This window comes from Sebastes umbrosus, chromosome 9, assembly GCF_015220745.1.
Source record: "Sebastes umbrosus isolate fSebUmb1 chromosome 9, fSebUmb1.pri, whole genome shotgun sequence".
Lineage (NCBI taxonomy): Eukaryota > Metazoa > Chordata > Actinopteri > Perciformes > Sebastidae > Sebastes > Sebastes umbrosus.
In genome coordinates this window covers 19,871,849-19,890,526 of record NC_051277.1, presented here as the reverse complement: position 1 = coordinate 19,890,526, position 18,678 = coordinate 19,871,849, and the positions used below count along the sequence as shown (strand labels likewise).

At 43.5% G+C, this 18,678-nt stretch overlaps 1 protein-coding gene across 11 annotated transcripts in view; it reads left to right on the top strand.

The window, feature by feature from the left end:
• The first annotated feature begins 1,008 nt into the window (after window positions 1-1,008).
• zic6 (zic family member 6) overlaps window positions 1,009-18,678 on the top strand; it is a 101,211-nt gene continuing 83,541 nt past the window's right edge. For 9 of the 11 annotated variants that reach the window (XR_005208203.1, XR_005208200.1, XR_005208204.1 and 6 more), the window contains exons 1-3: window positions 1,009-1,459; window positions 10,264-10,322; window positions 16,893-16,941. The gene's annotated coding sequence lies outside the window, so the exon portion shown is untranslated. Of the gene's footprint in view, window positions 1,460-10,263; window positions 10,323-15,740; window positions 15,833-16,892; window positions 16,942-18,678 lie in introns of those variants that run through there. The other 2 variants (XR_005208202.1, XR_005208198.1) reach the window with 1 other exon arrangement.

Sequence of the window (18,678 nt, the reverse complement as noted above, 5' to 3'; positions counted from 1 at the left end):
GAAATATTGTTACAGTATATGAGAAGTAGCACAACAGGCCAATACCATGCAGGCTAACTAACAGGCCCCATCCACTTTTCAATAAAACAATCTCTTTGTAATATTGCACTCACAGAGGCTTGTTGGATCTCCCGTCAGTGTCCTCTACTCTGCTGTCTGTCAGGCAGGACGGTGGCAGCAGGGGTTGTTTTGTTGACACAGAGAGGACCTGGTTTCTGGAATGTTCTCCGCTCAGTGTTTGGATCTTGGGTCTTCAGTACGAGGCTGGAGGGGGTGGGGGGGCTGGTTGTTGGAGCTGGAGGCACCACACTGTGCCTCTGAACTTCACTCAACCCCTTAAATTCCTCTTTCCTGGGCAGGAAATTGAAATATTGTGCAGTATTGGCATGCTGATGGTCATCTATCACAAGGGGCCTGCGAGGGGACGGGGGTAAGAGGACACCCTCAGATCAGAGATGGGCTGCTGCTGGGCCTGGGGTTCAAAGGTAAAGAGGAGAGACCTGGGCGAGGAAAGAGGAGAGCGCTCTTAGCAGGAGTCAAACCCTCAGACCCTCAGCTTCCATCACCCATCATCCTGCACCTCAGCGTGCGTATACATCTCATCAGGACAAGAGCAATCAGTCTTGCAGAATAGAAATATGTGCCCTCATGACTCTTCCAGGCTGTATTGAATGTGTGTCAAGACACTTTAAGCAAATGAAGTGAGTCATAAAGTCCAAAAACAAGCCCATTTTAAACTGAAAAACCTGAATTTAACTACATACCTCTTTTTTTTTAAATGTATCATTATTCTAATGTGACTTCAACAGGTGTCCCAGGACTTTGTGAAACCTTTTTTTTTTTTTAAAGACCCATTATGTGTTTTGATCGTATTGCTTTTCCGTGTTGTGATGTGATGCACCGTCAAAAAAACAACCATAGTGACGATCATTTCATCATTACATAACTTTGCGTGCATGGCCGTAAAATGCGCACAGCGTACCAGGAAATGAAACTCGTCGGCGCATCATCACAGGAGGGGTGGTAGGATGATGTGGATGTGACTGCTTATATAAAAAGTATAGGGGCGCAATTGGAATGAGTCAGATGGGATGATGGGCTGTCATTTCTTAAAAGACTAACTCGGTTCTTGTCTGGGTCTGGAAATCTCGTGACCTCGTGAACTTGCCTGCCGCGTGACCTCGACAACTCCCCTCCTCGAGCACCCCTCTCCAACATTCATCCCCTGTGCTCATTTGTACAGAGGCTATTTATTACCCGAGCAGGAAGTGACATCAACGGGGTCCAAACTAAAAAAAATGATGTCGCAGGACGGACTTGTCTGTAGGATGTCCAGGAAAACGGTGTTTGTTAAAAAAAAAAAGGAGGATGCCTCGCACAAAGTGATGCTCACTGAAGGATGCAGCAGAGAGAGCGCCACACAGGCGAGACAGACAGAGACAGACGCACTGGAGGCTGAGTGAGTCGCCTGCTGACTTGAGTGCTTTAATTCCGTCACTTTCATTCATTGCAAGTTCAGATACGGTGCCATACTTTTTGCCCCTTCTCTCTAACGCAGTTCATAGCGATACGACTTGTTGTTGTGAATGAATGCATTGTGTCTGTGTCGCTCTTATGATGATGGTGCGATGATGGTAAGAGACTGTTTGGACTGGGCAGTATATAGGGAGGAGAGTGGATGCAGCGCAGGGCTGCAGGTCTGTGTGCGCATTTGGAGACAGTAAACATTGTTTTAAAAGAGCTGATTGGTGATGAATAAACAAGCAGGTTGTGATGAAGTTTACCAAGTTTGGATGTGTAGCTTTTTTGTAAAGCGTCCTCCTCCCCCCAAAAACATGAATGAATGGCGTCTATTTTTATCCGTCCAGTCAGTGTGCGTGTGTGTGCTGCTTGTCGTCCTCACCAGGGAGGCTCTGACAGACCCTGCCGTGCATCCAGACGAAAAGTGCTGCAGTCACGTGGTTGTCTGCTATTATCCAGCCTCACGTCAGGTACAGCTGCTACTGCTGGGAGGGAGGGGTTGATCCCACTATTAAAGGTTACAAAGATGTTTGGGAAAACATGCGTAATACTATATTATAATTTATGCACATAGTAATATTATTACTAGAGGCAAAAAAAAAAAAACACAGAAGAAATAAATGTATAGATAGATAGATAGATAGATAGATAGATAGATAGTAGCTTTATTGATCCCGAGGGAAGTTCAAGTTTCCAGCATCACAGTTCCATAGTGCAAAAACATGTTAGTAAAAAAAGGCAGTAAAAAAGTTAGTATTAAAGAAAAATAATAATTCTTGCAGAAATCTCAAAATGTCCAAAGCTTTGATACCAAATCACAGCATGGCTTTTTCTATGGTGTTCCTCAAAGTCTTGGTGTCTTAATGTGGTATTTTGGAGGGATTTTTGATAATTTTTGATCAATTCTTAAGTGGTAAAGAATGGTTAAATTTAGCACCAAATCTGTGTAACAAATGATGTCAACCTCAAAATTGCTCAAACAACTTATAAATAGATAGATAGTAACTTTATTGATCCCGAGGGAAATTCAAGTTTCCAGCATCACAGTTCTATAGTGCAAAAACATGTTAGTAAAAAGGGCAGTAAAAAAGTTAGTAGTGCAAAGTACAAAGTACAACAAAAATATACCAGATATAAAAAATACAAGGAGATGAAGAAAACTGTTCAAACTGAATATAGTGCAGGGTAACAGCTGTGATACACGACTATTAAAAAAGTGCAGAAGAGACTGTTAAAAATGAGTATAGTGCAGGGTAACTCCAGTAGCTTAGTCTATGAAAGTGCACTGTGTGCATTATTATCTGTCCTGCAGACCGTCCTCCTTTGTCCCCCCCCCCCCATCCTTAGAGAGGTGTTGTACAGTTTGATGGCTCAGGATGGCTTTGGTGGTATATATGATAATATAAAAGAGGTATAATATCTACACTGATAATCAAACTGCACTTCGAAAAATTATTTTTATTGATAAATGTACAACACTAAACTTACATCAACATTAAACATCAAACACAAGGTTTTCATCATTAGTGTCCCGTGCGTCACGTTACGATCAGCTGTTAGTTTGTGTCCCATGTTCACAACCGTACGAACGTAGTAGTTTTAAGCCCAACCATGTTGTTTTTTCCTAAACGTAACTTAAAGTGGTTTTATTGCCTGAAGCTAAGCAAGTGTTTTTGTGTACTTGACAACATTAAGCACGTGTTTACTGCGACCAAAAAGTGACGCCGAGGGTTCTGACAAAGCGCCAATATGTGACGAGTTGGGATGAGAACGCGTCGCCTCACCACCTTCTGTCCCGACTGCTAGGACTTAACCTTATGGTACGTGTCCTTTCCACGCTTCCCATTCACTGTCTATGTAAGCAGCCGTGCAATGCATTCTGGTAGCGTGACGGCGCGATTCGAGAGACGGAGCATCACGACAGCCGTTCCTCATTTGCATAAAATTGAGGGCTAGTCTACTTTATGCAAATCACGAGCGTCCGACGCGACTCGCCGCCTCACGAAACTCCCGAGAATCTTTTTAAATAAACGTTGTTGATCCAAAATAAAGACAGATTCAGCAACTGCGTGGCCTCAAATGTTTTCAGAAACACATTTCGGTGAACTATTTTCCTGAAATAAGCGAAGAAAGTTTCCAAACGAGCCTTCGTACTGCTTCCGGTTTGACAGCTGAGAGCAGCAGCCCACGGAGGGAAAGCGTTCGTCCAATCAGGTGCCGAGTGAGTTGTGTCTAATGGCAGCCCACTCAGCGTCCAATGCTGGGAAGCGGCGCATGCCCTCACAATAAAAAACGCCCCGGTGGACACGTACCGTTACACGGGGTGGAGACTTCATAGTTTGCCTTTTACAGGTAATAATTATTTATGATAATATACAGCCACATCTTCAACTATACCTAGCATTTGATTTCTGTTAAATTAATATTGTTGCTACTGGCAGATGTTACATTTCTCCTTATAGTCCACATTTGCAAATAACCAACTAAAGCTAGGGTTGGTAATCTTGAGAAACTAGCAAGAGTATGCTAGATTTTAAAAATGATCCAACCAAAAAACCCAGCCCAGTGTTGCTATCTTTTTTTCAATGAAAGCTAGCTAGCATCACTATCTCCAAAAGTCCCTAAATGTAGCGAGACAGTCACCAATTTGGCAACACTGACAGTCCGTCCGTTCAGGCCTCTCTCCAAAACCACTCCCCCCAAATTATCATTATGAACAACAAACAAAAAACTGGCTTATTACAGTCCTGTGACAGCCACAGATACCATTTTTTTTCTTTTCTTTGTCAGAACATTTGATTTATTGATTGCTGTCGGGATGTAATGAGAAGGTGGCAGACGCGAAATGGCCCTCTCTAGAGCCAGTTGTTGTAAGAGTAAGTCATTTGGAGCATAGTCCATGCTTAGAGTCTGTGTGTACATGAGAAGTGAGTGGTGAAGCAAGAGAGAGAGAGCGGCGGCGACGGGAACGAGTAACATTATCGACTCCGGCCCAAGCAGGAAAAGTTAACAGTTTGGTTTGTCCGTTCTGGGCTACTGTAGAAACAAGGTGGTGCAACATGGCAGAGTCCATGAAGTGGACCTGCTCCCTATGTAGATGTAAATGGCTAATTTTAAGGTAACAAAAACACAACGATTCTTACTGTCAGGTGATTATACATTAAAGAAAACATACTTATTAATATTATATTCCATTTCTGCCAATAGATCCTCCTGATTGTTACACACTGGTCCTTTAAATGTAGCAGTTGAACTGAACCTTTACCACATTCATAGGTATATTTACACGTATCCACACATATATTATGTTGATGTCTCACAATACAACTATGCCCCATTTCAGTGCTGATTACTGTCTGCAAAGATACTAACAAATAAATCTCTGTTTGAGTCGACAGGACAATGTTATTTGAAGAAGTTTCCAAAGGCACTTGTGCAAAATGAGCGTGTAGTGGGGCCATGTAACTCTTCTTTGCACCTTGGCCCCTCTGCTTTTCACCTCAATGAACTGTTCTATTGTAAGGTGATAGCGAAGCTAAGTTGAAGATACACAAACTCAAGGCTACTGAAGACCTTTAATTGTCTCTAAGCGAGTCTTCTGCAATGTGAAATAATGTATGAGCCATACAGTGGTGCTGCTACTGTATACGTTGGGCACGCGTGTGCAGCTGCCTACGGGATTACTGGTGTGTATAACTCACGCTGCTGTTGCCTGCCTGTCTGGAGTGATAGCTTCATTATTCATGGTTGCGTGTAGACAGCAGTGCTTAATCTCTGAGTTGAATGGGGCAGCCTGCGACTCTGGAAGTAAATGCTTGTGCTCGGTCAGCCTTATCTGGCCCTTGTTGAGGAGTGGAGGGGCACTAGAGAGAGGGAGGACTGCTGAGCTGGGCCTCAGGGTGGCAACAGCAGCTAAACGCCCCGTCCCGTCGTGGCGTTTGGGGCCAGTTTGAGGCCAGTAGCAATTAGCCAGACTGGACCAGGGAGCAGGGCCATATATTCTCCGTGGTGAAAGGGTCCGGGCAGGGGGTCTATTGGCGCTCGACAGGTGCAGCAGGAGGAAAGGCGTCAGGACTTTAGGGAATGGAAACCAGAGACGAGGCCAAACGGCAGCGTCTCTGGCTTCTGGGGTCAGATGCTCTTTTTCACCCCTGGAGGCTTGAGAGCCTCTTCCTGCCCTGACATCGTATCTTTGTGAATGTCTGTGCATTAGTGCATGTGTGCACGGTTATCTTTGTGCATGTACAGGCATGTGTGAGTATTTTATGGGTATGTGACACTGGGGCGAAAAGATCAGGGGGGCATGTTTTGAGTTGCGGTAATCATCTGTCTTACTTTATCTAGCTCACACTCGCACAAAGAACACTGGGAACACGTTTTGTTTCAACACCCATATGTCCACTAGTTTTATACAACCCTACATGTGGAGCTTTGATCGCTCAGCTGTGAGAGTGGTGGTAAAAAATAAACCTGCCATGATGTGTGTTTGACATGTTTTTGATGCCAAAAGTTTTAGCATTAATTCTGCTGCGCAATTACATTGAAGAGTACTACTCTGCACTGTAAAGGGGGACACACATGAGTCGTCGCACTGGCCGTTAAGAGGGAGCAAAAGCAGTGCCGGTCACGTCATGTTCTTTTTCTTGCTTCCTGGCTGTTCTGCTTGAACTCAATAATCCTGGATACAGCCATTACAAATCCTGCTGTCTTGACTTGAGACCCCAGACAGGAGACAGGCTCTGCAACTTGGTTTCATTTAGCATTCCTCTGGGCTTTACGGGCAGGTGTTTAACATTACTGGCAGGATATTTATTGGCAACTTTAAAGGCAACTTTTTTGCTTACCTCTCAATTAGGGCACACACACAGACAATGTGTGTACTGTAGATTGCTAGCGCACACGTACATGCACGCAGAAACGCATAAAAAACACACGCGAGGATCTTCCATACACGCAACAATCTAAGATTGGCAGTATGGATGCTTAATGGAGCATATTCCCACTCCTTTTTTCAACACTGTCACACTTTATGCCTTTTGAGGCACAGATCCACATCCGTAGAATCCACCCCTGACCCGTGACCATCTCTATCTCCCTGTATGCACCCCCCTTCCCGTCCACCCATTATGCCAGGTCAGTGTATGATGTGGGGTAGAAATAGGGTTGGAGGCATGATGGGATGTGTGGCCTGTAATTACCGAAGCTTAGCGGGGCCAGTGGCTGTGATGTGCAATTCTCAAATCAAGGTGCAGCCTGAAGACTCAGCCGGCCCCGCTGCTGCCCTATGCTACTTGATTGCTGGCAGCTGGGTGAGCCATGTCAAGTGGCAGGCTGGGAAATGTGAAATCCCAGATAAAGCACAGAGCCCTAAAAAGCCATGAAGCTCCGGTAATGAGGAAAGTGATGGGGTTTGGGGTTTGGGCATGCTTCGCAGGCAGGTAGCAGCCGACGGTCTGTCTGTCTCTCTCTCTTCTTGGTGAGAAAGAGAGGCGAGGTGAAGGTGTTTGTATATTTGACTTTTCTAATCCTGGATTTAGAAGGATCCACCAAACTCCAACAATGCGGAAATGGCGGGTAGGTCGGCATAGCTCTAGATATACCCAACCTAAATCCTCCCGGGTCACCCTCAGACATAAATCATAAACCTACAGTACATCCTGCCTATGCTTCTCATGTTTTCCCAGGGCCAGTTCCTTTTGAAAATCATGTTAAAACCCCTGTAACGTTCGCTGCTCAAGAGCAGCAGAATAATTCCTGATATTAGCGGCGGCAGTCCGATTTAGAGCGATTCCGGAGCCGCTGTAGCAGTTAAACACATTCCTAGTTTTGTGGAGGCCATTATTCCTGCTTCTTAATCACCCCCTCGGCTTTTATAACCTCCCCAAGCCTTAGTGTGTGGCTGGGGGGGAACCACATGTGGGCAGAGACCAGGAAATAACCGCACTGCCAGGCCCTCCCCTTATCTAAGCTAACCACCACTAACAATGCACAGGACACCAGCGCATATATCATCTCTTTGAATCATGTTATTATAAAGATCTATGTTTTTAATAAACCTATCCTCTTCCTCCTCACTTAGTGTTTCACAAAGTGTATTTTTATTACTGTCAACAAACACCATGAAAAGACCAAAACCTGCGTGTCAGTCCAACTCTCTGGCTCTTAGTCTCAAGATCCTCCGTTCCTACTGGAGACATAAATCTTTAAACAGGAATCACAAATATAGAGCTGTCCTCTACCAAAGACGTTCTTAGTCGACTAGCACTCATACGACTTTGTTGACTAATAGATAAGTTGATTTAATCGCATGATCTGTAAAACTGAGTTGATCCACAAAGAATCACACAAAAGCACCACTTTAAATCTTGCGTTTACCAGAGATGTCCTCATAAGTTCATTAGAAATAAATCATTCAGCATGAAAAATGCATAAAAAATGACTAAAGGAACCTTAGTCGACTAAAACCACAATGACCTATTAGTTGACTACTCGACTAAAAGGGGGAAACCTTACAAATATATAGTTTCACTTTTTAAAAAAAGGCTAGGAAATTACCTAACACACTTAAGTTTTCAGCAAACGTTACTCAAACGGGAGGAAACTGTGCGTTTGCTGGAGACTATTTTCAGCCGCAGATTAATACACAATCATGGACCATATAATCCAGTGCAATGGTGGTGCACATTGTTTTTAATGGTCTTTTGGGCTACAATGGAGCTCCGTTGCACAGAGGAATAAGATATATCAAGCGTTGGCTACACAGACTTGTTGACTTTGACTTTGATGAGCTTTGTAGATAGGGCTGCAACTAGCGATTATTTCCAATATTGAATAATCTACATATTATTTTCTGGATTAATCGTTTGGTCTATAAGATGTCAGAAAAGAGTGAAAAATGGCCATCCCATTTTCTCGAAATCCAAGGTGATGTCTTTAAATGGTGGTTTTGTCAGTCGAAAAACACAAATATTCACTTTAATATGATATAAAACAGAGAAAAGCAGGCAATCTCCATATTTGCGAAAATGAAAACAGCATTTTCTGTCATTTTTGCATGGAAAATTACTTACAATTAATCGATTGTTATTATTTTTCTGTCGATCAACTAATTGATTAGTCGACTAATCATTGCAGCTCTATTTGTGGACAATTAGAAGAAACAGAATATCACCAGCCTTATCCTTAAAGATGTCTTTGAATTTTGTGCTGAACCAGTGTGCTTTTATTTTGAATTGAACAGCAGGTACTGAACAGCTCCTATAAATAAAATAAAAAAGTCAGCCTCTTCTGATAAAAAAGTAACATAATGGTGATGCATCAAAAAGCAAGAGAGGGAAACAGACCCAGAGAAGATGGAGCAGATTGGACCTCATTGGCTCCCTGCTTCCATCCATTACTCTCTCCTTACCTGCTCCCAGGTTTGCAGAGCTATAGAGAAGATGGACAAGTGTGATCAGGCTGCACCGATTTTTCTGTTTTGTTTCGGAGCTGTTGTTCTTAGTGGATCTTCCCCTTCCCTAACAGTCTATTAAATGCAGCTAGCCTTTACCCTCCAGCGTCTAGTTGACAGTATGTGTGAAGCGGCTTGTCTGGCTGATGGTTTGGTTATAGTTGACTGAAACACCTGGGTGCTCAGACACCAGGCAGTTCACTGTAATGGGTGACACGCTGTCACGCCAGGCTTGATGGCGTAATTTACCCAGGTCACAGCCATGCATACTGTTTAGCGGGGTGGGAATGCGGGGGGGCGCATAGAAAGTCATTGCTTGTTTACCCTGCGCCTGGTGACCCCCTGCCAGCAGCTACATCAATTATCACCTTGGAGGAATGTGGGACCCTTGTGTTAAATTCCCTTTGACCCCCCTGTTGGAGGAGGTCAGGAGGTGGGCGCTCTCCCCAGGGGGGACATGCAGTTAGTGGGTGCAGGGTGTGTGTTCATGGCTGTGTGGTGGTCCAGGGAGATTCCCTAGATCTCCATTCTCAGACCTGCAACCAACCACCATGCTTGCAGACCCCCAACATGGTAAACAAGATTTGCATGGTGTGTTTACAATGTAAATTGGTTTCTAAAGGTCTTAATTTCAGCTATAGGGACGCACCAAAGGTGGTCTGGGAGCAGGCTTCACGTATGATAGAGGGCTCAAGAAAAAGTTGCGTATAGTTAACTCTCAGATTTCTCCTCGTAGTTTTAAATGCATTATGTGAAAAAGCACAAGCTTTTAACAACTACTTTTCCCCTCACTGTTACATTTAGGGTGCCTCAATAAATTAGCCCAACTGCTGGCACACTTTGAAGACCTCAGCATTTGTGATTTTAATGTGTTTGTTTGTCTCAAGCTGTTTTTAGTACACAAGTGTAAATCACAACTTTACAAGTCAGCGTAGCGCACCGTAAAGGGTGGCGGTTAATGTGCATGTGTGTGAGCGAGAGAGAGTAAGTGAAAAAGGAAAAAAGAGAGAGCGGTTTCGACATAGATATATATTATGTCTGATGCTCTTTACTTTAGAGGGGAATTAGATGTGAACATATGACATGTACACACACATCTTTTTTTTCCTCCTCCGTCTTTCCTGTACTCCATATCAAATGTCTTCGTGAGTGTGAAGGAAGTCGTTGGGAAATAGTATCATATGTGCTGTAGGGAGTGAAGACACCATGGAAATCGATTGCGTATGGAATCACTTTTTTTCTGACCATGATTGATGTTCTGAGCTTATGCATTTTTATCTTCTCCTTTACAGGCTCTCTATCACGGCTGTCTGCAGGATGTGGCGCTGTCTGCTATCCAGTTATGGCTGAGGTAAAACACCAGAATCACGAGCTTGTCTGCTGCCTTTTCTGCTTTAGATGACAGTGTTGACATAATATATTGCTACAGTTTCTTGTGTGATGTATTGCTGAGGGTACAGTTCCGTTCTCGTAGCTTCAAAGGCAGCGGGGGAAGTGAGCGTCTTCCTGAAAACCTCTCGCTGATTTTAACCTCAGTTACCCCGGGACCCGCAACTGCACTCTGTCCTGAGTCGTCTGCGTTAAGCTGTGCATTGATTAACTCCTCCTTGAAGGCAGCCACCCTTGATATGTGAGCGCCTTTACACGTTGTGACAAACCAAAGTATCCCTGCAGTGTCATCAGATCACCTCGCCACTTCCAATTAGCGGTCATCTCGGACCCTTTTTTCCGCCATGTTGACAGGGCAGACAAGCAGCAGCGGGACAGACCGGTGGCCTAGCCCTGTCCCAAAGATCCTCTCATCATTTATTTATCCACACGCAGGCAGACAAAACAACACACGCCCATCCTACACCAGGCCCAACAGCTGCCAGCTAGAAGACGGTATAGCAGGGGTTGGGGTGGGGTAAGGTGGGAGAAGGGGAGGCCGACACACACTCTCACACACAAGGCACAATCAGCACATCATCTGCACCGTCTTGTCAGCAGTTGAACGTCTTCAGAGTTGTCATGGCGACGTAATTTTCTCCTCCAGAGGGGCTGTTCTTCTCTGTTTCAAATTGCACTGTAATGCTGGTGGTGGTTGGAAGTAAAGGGAGGGAGGAGGGGGTGCACTTGACTGTACTCTGATAAGGAATTCTTTGAGGAGAAGGCTGAGATGTGAACTTGAGAAAGCCTTTTGATCTCAGTTTGTGTGCTAATGAATCGGGTCTCATGTATGCATTGTAAAGCAACTCTTTGTTTATTTAGATATGTGGAGCCTTTATCCTTCAGACATTATTGTGTCATTTGCATTACCCTCATTCCGAAGAGAATTGCAGCGGTTGCAGGGTTTCTTTTAATTTGCCTGTGTTGTGTGTATGTGCAGGGGCCGACACAGCCCAACTCCTAACCGTGGCTTTTTTGCCTATTTGATAGCCTGACTGCAAGTAAGCCCCTCTGGCTTTGCAGACTTCTGTCTCCCTCAGCACACTCGGCTACCGCAGCACTCATCCACGAGCAACACACCCATTCACACGCACTTTCGCATGACTACACAAATGCACAAACAGGACTTCAGCCTTGACTGGCTCACGCACACAGAACACACTCGCTTACTCACTCAGAAATTATCGTGGTAGTAAAACTAGAGAGGGAAGAGCGAGAGAGACAACGAGAGAGAGAGAGAGGAAGAGACGGGGGGAAGCAGAGGGAGGGAAAAGGAGAGCGATTGCCCCAACAGAAGTATTTTATCCCCGAGCGTTTTTTTAAACGCTGCCATGTCCATGACCCAGTCATGAGGACAAACCATTGTTCTCTCCTGTAGCTGAAGTAGCAAGAAATGAAAGTTGCATTTAAAGTGAAAACATGCATTTGTATATGCAAAGTCTATTCTGCACACACTAATAAGAATAAAATGAGAGGTTTGTTGATCGTGTCGCAGGTGTTTTTACTTTGAGTGAAAAGGCCGTACAGCTCAGCAGCTTACTCATGTTGTGCTTTGCAGGATGTGACAGACGTGATCTGGAGTGTGTTGTTCCGCTGCTCTCACTTTTTTCTCTCTCTGTCTGTACTTCCTCCACTCGGGCTGTGTGTGTGTGTGTATATGTGTGTGTGTGTGCTCTCTCTGGTCCGCTGCTTTGGCACAAAAAGGAAGGCTAGGCCGCCCCGTTCTTTGTTTTGCTTCTTGTAGGAAACTAGCAGCAAATTGTGGCTCAATGAGGCGTTGCTGTTTTGTATGGTCTGATAAAGTGCAAACGAAACCGTCTGGGCTGCACTGGCCTGCTGCAGTGTTTTCCATTGTAGCTGTGAATGTAGGTCTGTGTGATGCTTGGTTAGTGTTGAACATTAGGTGATGGGGGGGATGTGGGGGGCTGCTGGGGGTAGGGACCATTCACACAGTTTTAAGATGTCACCCAGTGTTTGGAGCTGCTGTCCGCTGAGTTTAATTGTGATGAGGGATGATTAGAGCTCTGCTTAAGACTGGAGGAGACTTTTCTGTCTTGCTTTGCTTTCAAAGGTTTTAAAAAATCCCAATATTGTAGAGTTCTCAGACAGCGCCAACATGACACACTTGTCAAAGTGATCAGAGCAGGGCATATGTGTGTGGGTGTATTGATGTTCATGTGGGAAATAGCCCAGTTTTTTACTTCAATGCATTCATCCAACACCTGCAGTAACTACTTACGTTGGAAATGAAAAGGGTGACTCACTAAATATGCAATCATTTCATGAAGATTTTGTACTTTTAGAATTTGAGCAAGCCGAGCTGGAAGCAAGCAACTACGTGACCTTAAGAGTTTACTTGATTAAGGAAGCAAGGCAGTGAAGTACGGACATATTATTGAATAGTGTGTACTATTTAAGAAAAATGTGCGTTGGATTACACATCAATGCATACTAGGGTTACAACTAACGATTCTTTTCATTGTTGATTAATCTGTCAATTATTTTCTGGATTAATCGATTAGTTTTTTGGACTATAAAATATTTTAAAAAATGGTGAAAAATGTCGATCAGTGTTTCCCAAAGCCCAAGATGACGTCCTCAAATGTCTTGTTTTGTCCACAACTCAAAGATATTCGGTTTACTGTAATAGAGGAGTAAAAAAACAGAAAATATTCACATTTAAGAAGCTGAAATCAGAGAAATTTGACTTACTCAAACTGATTAATCGATTATCAACATAGTTGGCAATCAATTTAATAGTTGACAACTAATCGATTTATTGTTGCAGATCTAATGCATACTTCTACTTAACCAAAGTGATTAACCAATAAATAAAAGTGAAGGGGGTGTATACTTTTTGGAGCTGAAAAACACAAGAGGGTTGCATCTGAGAACAAAGTATAGAAAATCATGATCAATTAAGGGGGCCACCTTTGCATATTGCATTGATTTAACATTGTTTAACACCGCTGCTGGGATGCACGACGTACACAATGCTGCGAAGATCCACAGATCAAGTTCACTGAGTCAAGCAAAACAAACACATGGCTTGGGAGATAGACAAAGAAGGAGGTTCTTGGGTGTGCCATGGCCCTTGTCTAAAGCGGTTATGGGGCCCACATGGGCGTTCTGCTCTCCAGAGGCTGTTGGGGTAATTATCTGCCAGGGTGCACGTGTGGGAGTGTGTGTGTCAGAGCGGCCGTGTCTCTGCGCTCATGTGATGCGCATGGTGTTTTAGCGCTGGATGTTTCCGAGCATCTCGCCCTGCGTCCTGATGCTGTGGCCCCAAACAGGATGAAACGCCACTCAACCCTATATACTATACTTCTTCACGCTTGTGTGAGCTATATGTGCCCCCTAAACACACAAACACACACACACACCCTTAACGTCCATCTTTTCCTTACATCCCAGAGTTGAGAGAGGGGATCTCAGAGGAGGAGCGTGCTGGGGGAAGAGGCTGAGGAGCCATCTTTGACATGGGGCATGGGGCCCGACGGCACAAAGCCCCTTTCCCTGCTCCTCCATGTGGAAAATGGCAGGAGAGCAAGAGGAGGAGGGGAAGGAGGCAAAAAAAAAGTGGAGGAAGGAGGAGGAGGGAGCGTCAATTAGTGGGATCTGCTAATCACCAGGGCAACACTCATTTAATTGACATGTGAAATTTGAATTCATCTAACAAGTCGATAGGCAGTACGACAATGGACGAGTCGACTAAGGTCTGCTGGTGGAAGCCAAGGAGGGGAAGCGACAGCTGAGGAGGCCAAGCTCTTTGTTACAACTAGCGGTGTTGTTGGGAGAGAAGGTTGTCCACAAGGAGATTAGAACCCATTATTCATTTGACCCTGCTGGATAAGTAACTCCACGGCTGCCCTTAAACACTTTAACACACAGCAGACACACACCAAAGCAAAGGATTGTTATGTTCCTGTTTTTATTTTCAGCAGAAGGCAGAGTGAGTAAACAAGTATTTTTATACCACAATAAATCTGACCCTGATAATTCCAATGCCTTGGAAGAGGAAAAACACAAAAGGAGGTGGGCAGGGAAAAAAAAAAAAACCTGCAGTCTGTCCATTCCTGCTTCTACAGAAATCAATAAGCTATTTAAGGTCATCAGAAAGCTGTCGTCCAGCTGCTATGGGAGAGAGAGCATACGAACTCTCACTGCCGCCTCAAGAAGTGACTTGGAAAAGATGCAAACCTTTACTCACAGCTCATTTATTCAGGATATTACAAAAAACATTTGGTCAGACTTAGTAGGATTTGTCGGTTGCAGTTTGTTAACACAACATTGAAGGTTTGCCCCACCTCCTTGTCTCAACGACATCAGAAGCGTTCACTCTAGTTTTGGAACGGGGTTTTTTTTCTGCTTGGCATTGCGCGCTGATATGTTTGCATTTTTTCGGCGCTGTGTCCGCCATTTTCAAAGCTTCCTCTTGGATGCGTGCTTACGATCTGGCACGTATTTGAATAGAGGTTGACGCTCAGAAATGTCCGGAACACAGCAAAATAATAAAATGCAGGTAGAGGTCATGGTCTCTGCAGATACACTTCTAGTGGGTCATAAGTGATGATTGAGGGGGATTATTTTTGTATCAGTCTATACATTGTTTTTAAGGAAAATCCTATTCTGCCTTTTAAACCACAGCTCAAAAGCCAAAGCAGAAAAGGTGCAAGCCATTTCCATTTATCATGAACCATCCAGACATCTCAGGTCGGCTTTCTGTCCCCAGAGTCAAAACTAAACATGGAGAAGCGGCGTTCAGTGTTTATGCACCACACATCTGGAACAAACTCCCAGAAAACTGCAGGTCAGCTGCCTTTCATTTAATGATTTCTTACACTGCACTGTAACTTTTATTCTTGTATTGTATACAATATTTACCTTGTTTTTATTTTCTATTCTCTGGGGTTTTTAATGAATGTTTTTAATTGTATTTAAATATCCTTTTATCATGTGTTTCTTCAGCACACGATGCTTTTGATGTTTTATGTAAAGTGCTTTGAATTGTTTCCGTAATGTGCTATGTAAATAAACCTGCCATTTCAATATTTAAAATCTAGTTCAAGATACAGAACTACAGAAGGAAAACAATATTTTTAAGAAAAGGGCCCTTTAAGTTATGACCCTCCCCCCACTTCAGGAGATACCAATTAACAAATCAATGAACTCATAACAGTGATAGATCAGTTTCTCAATATGAAACGTTAGTAGTCACCAAATCACATTAAACATGTTAAAGAGTGTAATCGGAACAAAATGCATTAAACATAAAACATAAACATCTCAGAGTACATTACAACCCCCCTCCACCTTTTACCACATCTGGTACGTTCCCCCAGGAACACCGCCATAAAAGCAGTCCAAATAGGCTGGCACTGGTTTGGCACTTCCTGGGTCTAAAACAGCATGTTAGTGCTGCCTAGAGGAGAGGTAAGAAAGTCAAACATGCTAATTAAAGAAAGATGTTAAAATATCACACAAGTTGTGTGATATTTTCCTGTTTAAGAAACAAAATGTTTGACATTGTGCAAACAAGTCCACTCCACTACAAAACAAGACTAACACCAGAAGGCCTCAAAACAGTCATGATCAGTAGCAAGTAGTGGTGTTCTACTTACCAAGTAGCACACCGTCTGGACACTTTAATGTTGGTTTAGATCGCATGAAAAGTGGCGGTGATGGGCAAGTACAGTGTGTCTTACTCAGATTAGAGCGCAGGTGGTTAAGTTTGATTCAACCTGGGTCACATTTTTGTAGTTGCGGCCTCCATTTGACAACCACAGGACACACATGCTGTCACTTTTGTTTTAAGCAAATTAGCCACACTTATTTGGAAGATGGAACAAAGATGAAACTGTCCACACAGTTTACAGACAGACTTCCCAGTGCACCTACTGAAGGCTGAATACTTTTCTGTTTTGCTGCTGCCTTTTATTAAATTATTAAATTCTTACACTGCACTGTAACATTTATTCTTGTATTTTATAACTGTCTTATTGTATTTGAGCTTGTTTTTATTTAATGATGAGCAGTGAGAACCCACAGTTTGCTGTTTAACGGATTGTTTAGGTCACTGATTTGATCTTTTATAATGTGTTTCTTGATGCTTTTAATGTTTTATGTGAAGCGCTTTTAATTGCCTTGTTGCTGAAATGTGCTATATAAATAAACGTGCCTTGCCTTACTGTACTAGCACGTACAGTTTTCCTGTGCAATAAGGGATTGTTAGCAACATATTGTGTCTACTCACTTTCAGATTCTCCTCAAAATAAAAGTGTTTTCGACGGGCTGGCTGAACTGTTGCCTTGTTTATAGCCTGTCTGATCGTTCTTGTGAAACTTTGTTATAGCGAATGTGCTGTTTTCCCAAACCTCAGGGAGTACTTTGCTAATCCAATGATATCGTTACTGATAAAAATGATGGCCAAAGCCCCAAGCTGTAAAATAATCTGGTGAAACTAATAATTGTCTTTTGTTCTTAACCCTAACAGACACTGATTGTCTTCCTGTGGCACGTACAGTCTGGATAGCATCGAACCGGTAAGTCCTGTCCACACATTTAACCAACCATATCATGGGCAAATTATTCCAGTTTTCCTCATGAACATGCTCAGTCAACCCCACAAACTCTGCTCATCTGCCTACTCTGCACCATACATCTCTTAATGTTTGATTTGGGACATTTGAACGACCTCCACATCACTACTTCCCAAAAGTACTTGTGTGTTTTTGATCTAACACTGTGCTAACACATAGTTCCATTGTCAGAGGTGACTTTGTAGAAGTGGCAGGGAGTCAGAGGAGACTTCCAAGTCTTTCAGCCAGTGTAATCCTCTTCCTTTATCTCTCTGGCTGATCTGGGCCAAAGCTCTCTGTGTGGGAATGATTCAATGACTGCCTACTTTTCTGTTGATCTCGGTCACGTTTTCTCTCCCTCCCTCACTCACCGTCTCTCTCTTCTTCTCTAACTCTCACTCGTATTGTTCTGCCATCTTGCAGAGCGACCTGGGCTCTTTCACTGTTCACCTCCTCTCTGTTTTGCGTGTGGGCAACAACGATCGCTGATTCTCCTGTTTTTTTTTTTTACGATAGAAGATCATCTCTTTCGCACACACACACACACACACACACACACACACACACAGACGTCACCTTGCACCACACACCAGACAGGCAGCTTGGATTATGTCCAAGAATCACAGCTGGATTGATGTGTGTGTTTACTGTAGATATGTGTGTGTGCCCATGGGGGGTTGGGGAGTGGGCTGCATCTGGGGCATCTGATTGGCCCGCTGGCACGGGAGCCAGGCTAGATACTGATTGGATAGATGTTTGGAGACTAGCGTGCAGGTTTCTGTGTGCCATGTAGCGTTGCCTACCAGAGTGCTGGCCAATAGCTCCACATATTGGATGCATTACAGATTAGAGCCGATGCAACTGTGTGTGTGTGTGTGCGCGTGTGTGTGTGTGTGTGTGTGTGTGTGTGTGTGCGTACACGGCTCATCTGTGCAAGAGCACTTTCATCCTCTGTGAGCAAATCTGCACCGTCTCCATTCACCGAAGTGATCACAAAATGCATTTGCCTCTCCCAGACTAATCATGAATTATTAACGGCAGGTTCGACTCCCAGATCGATGCAATAGCTACCCACCGTTACACCATTAAGACTTCTCTTAAATACATTTTCAAACTACTAAAATGCATTGAAAATTCCTTATATTATCAGTAGACAATTACAACAAGATTTACTGCAGAGTTTGTGAGCTCATTTAGCCCAAAGCAAGCCATCCCAACTCCAATTTTCAATATCATTTGTACAATCAGATGAGAAAAGATTCACTGATGCAGGAATTTTAGCCAAATCTGTGGAGGAGTTGATCAAGGGTTGCAGTACCTTCAGCTTTGATGTCCCAAACTCAGAAAATTGTGGTAAAAGCTAGCCCAAATTTACCGTTGTTGTTTTTGTCTGCAACAGTTGTCATGGCGTTCTCCTTTGATTGAATAATATATCAAAGTGTGGGAATATTTCATACTTTTACCAAATGAAATTCCATTTCACCTTCGCTGCCATCAAAGAGATTCAACATCAGCGTGAAACATAAAGTGAAATTATTAAAACCCCAATCCACAATCTGTATACACAGGGCCTAGAGTCTACATGGCTGATTCCAGATCAGGACTTTAAAAGAAAAAAAGTTTGGCTTCATCCTTGACAGTGTGTCAAAAACTCTCTATGGATATGAAATAAAAAGTGGTAACAGCTCCACAGCGTCAAAT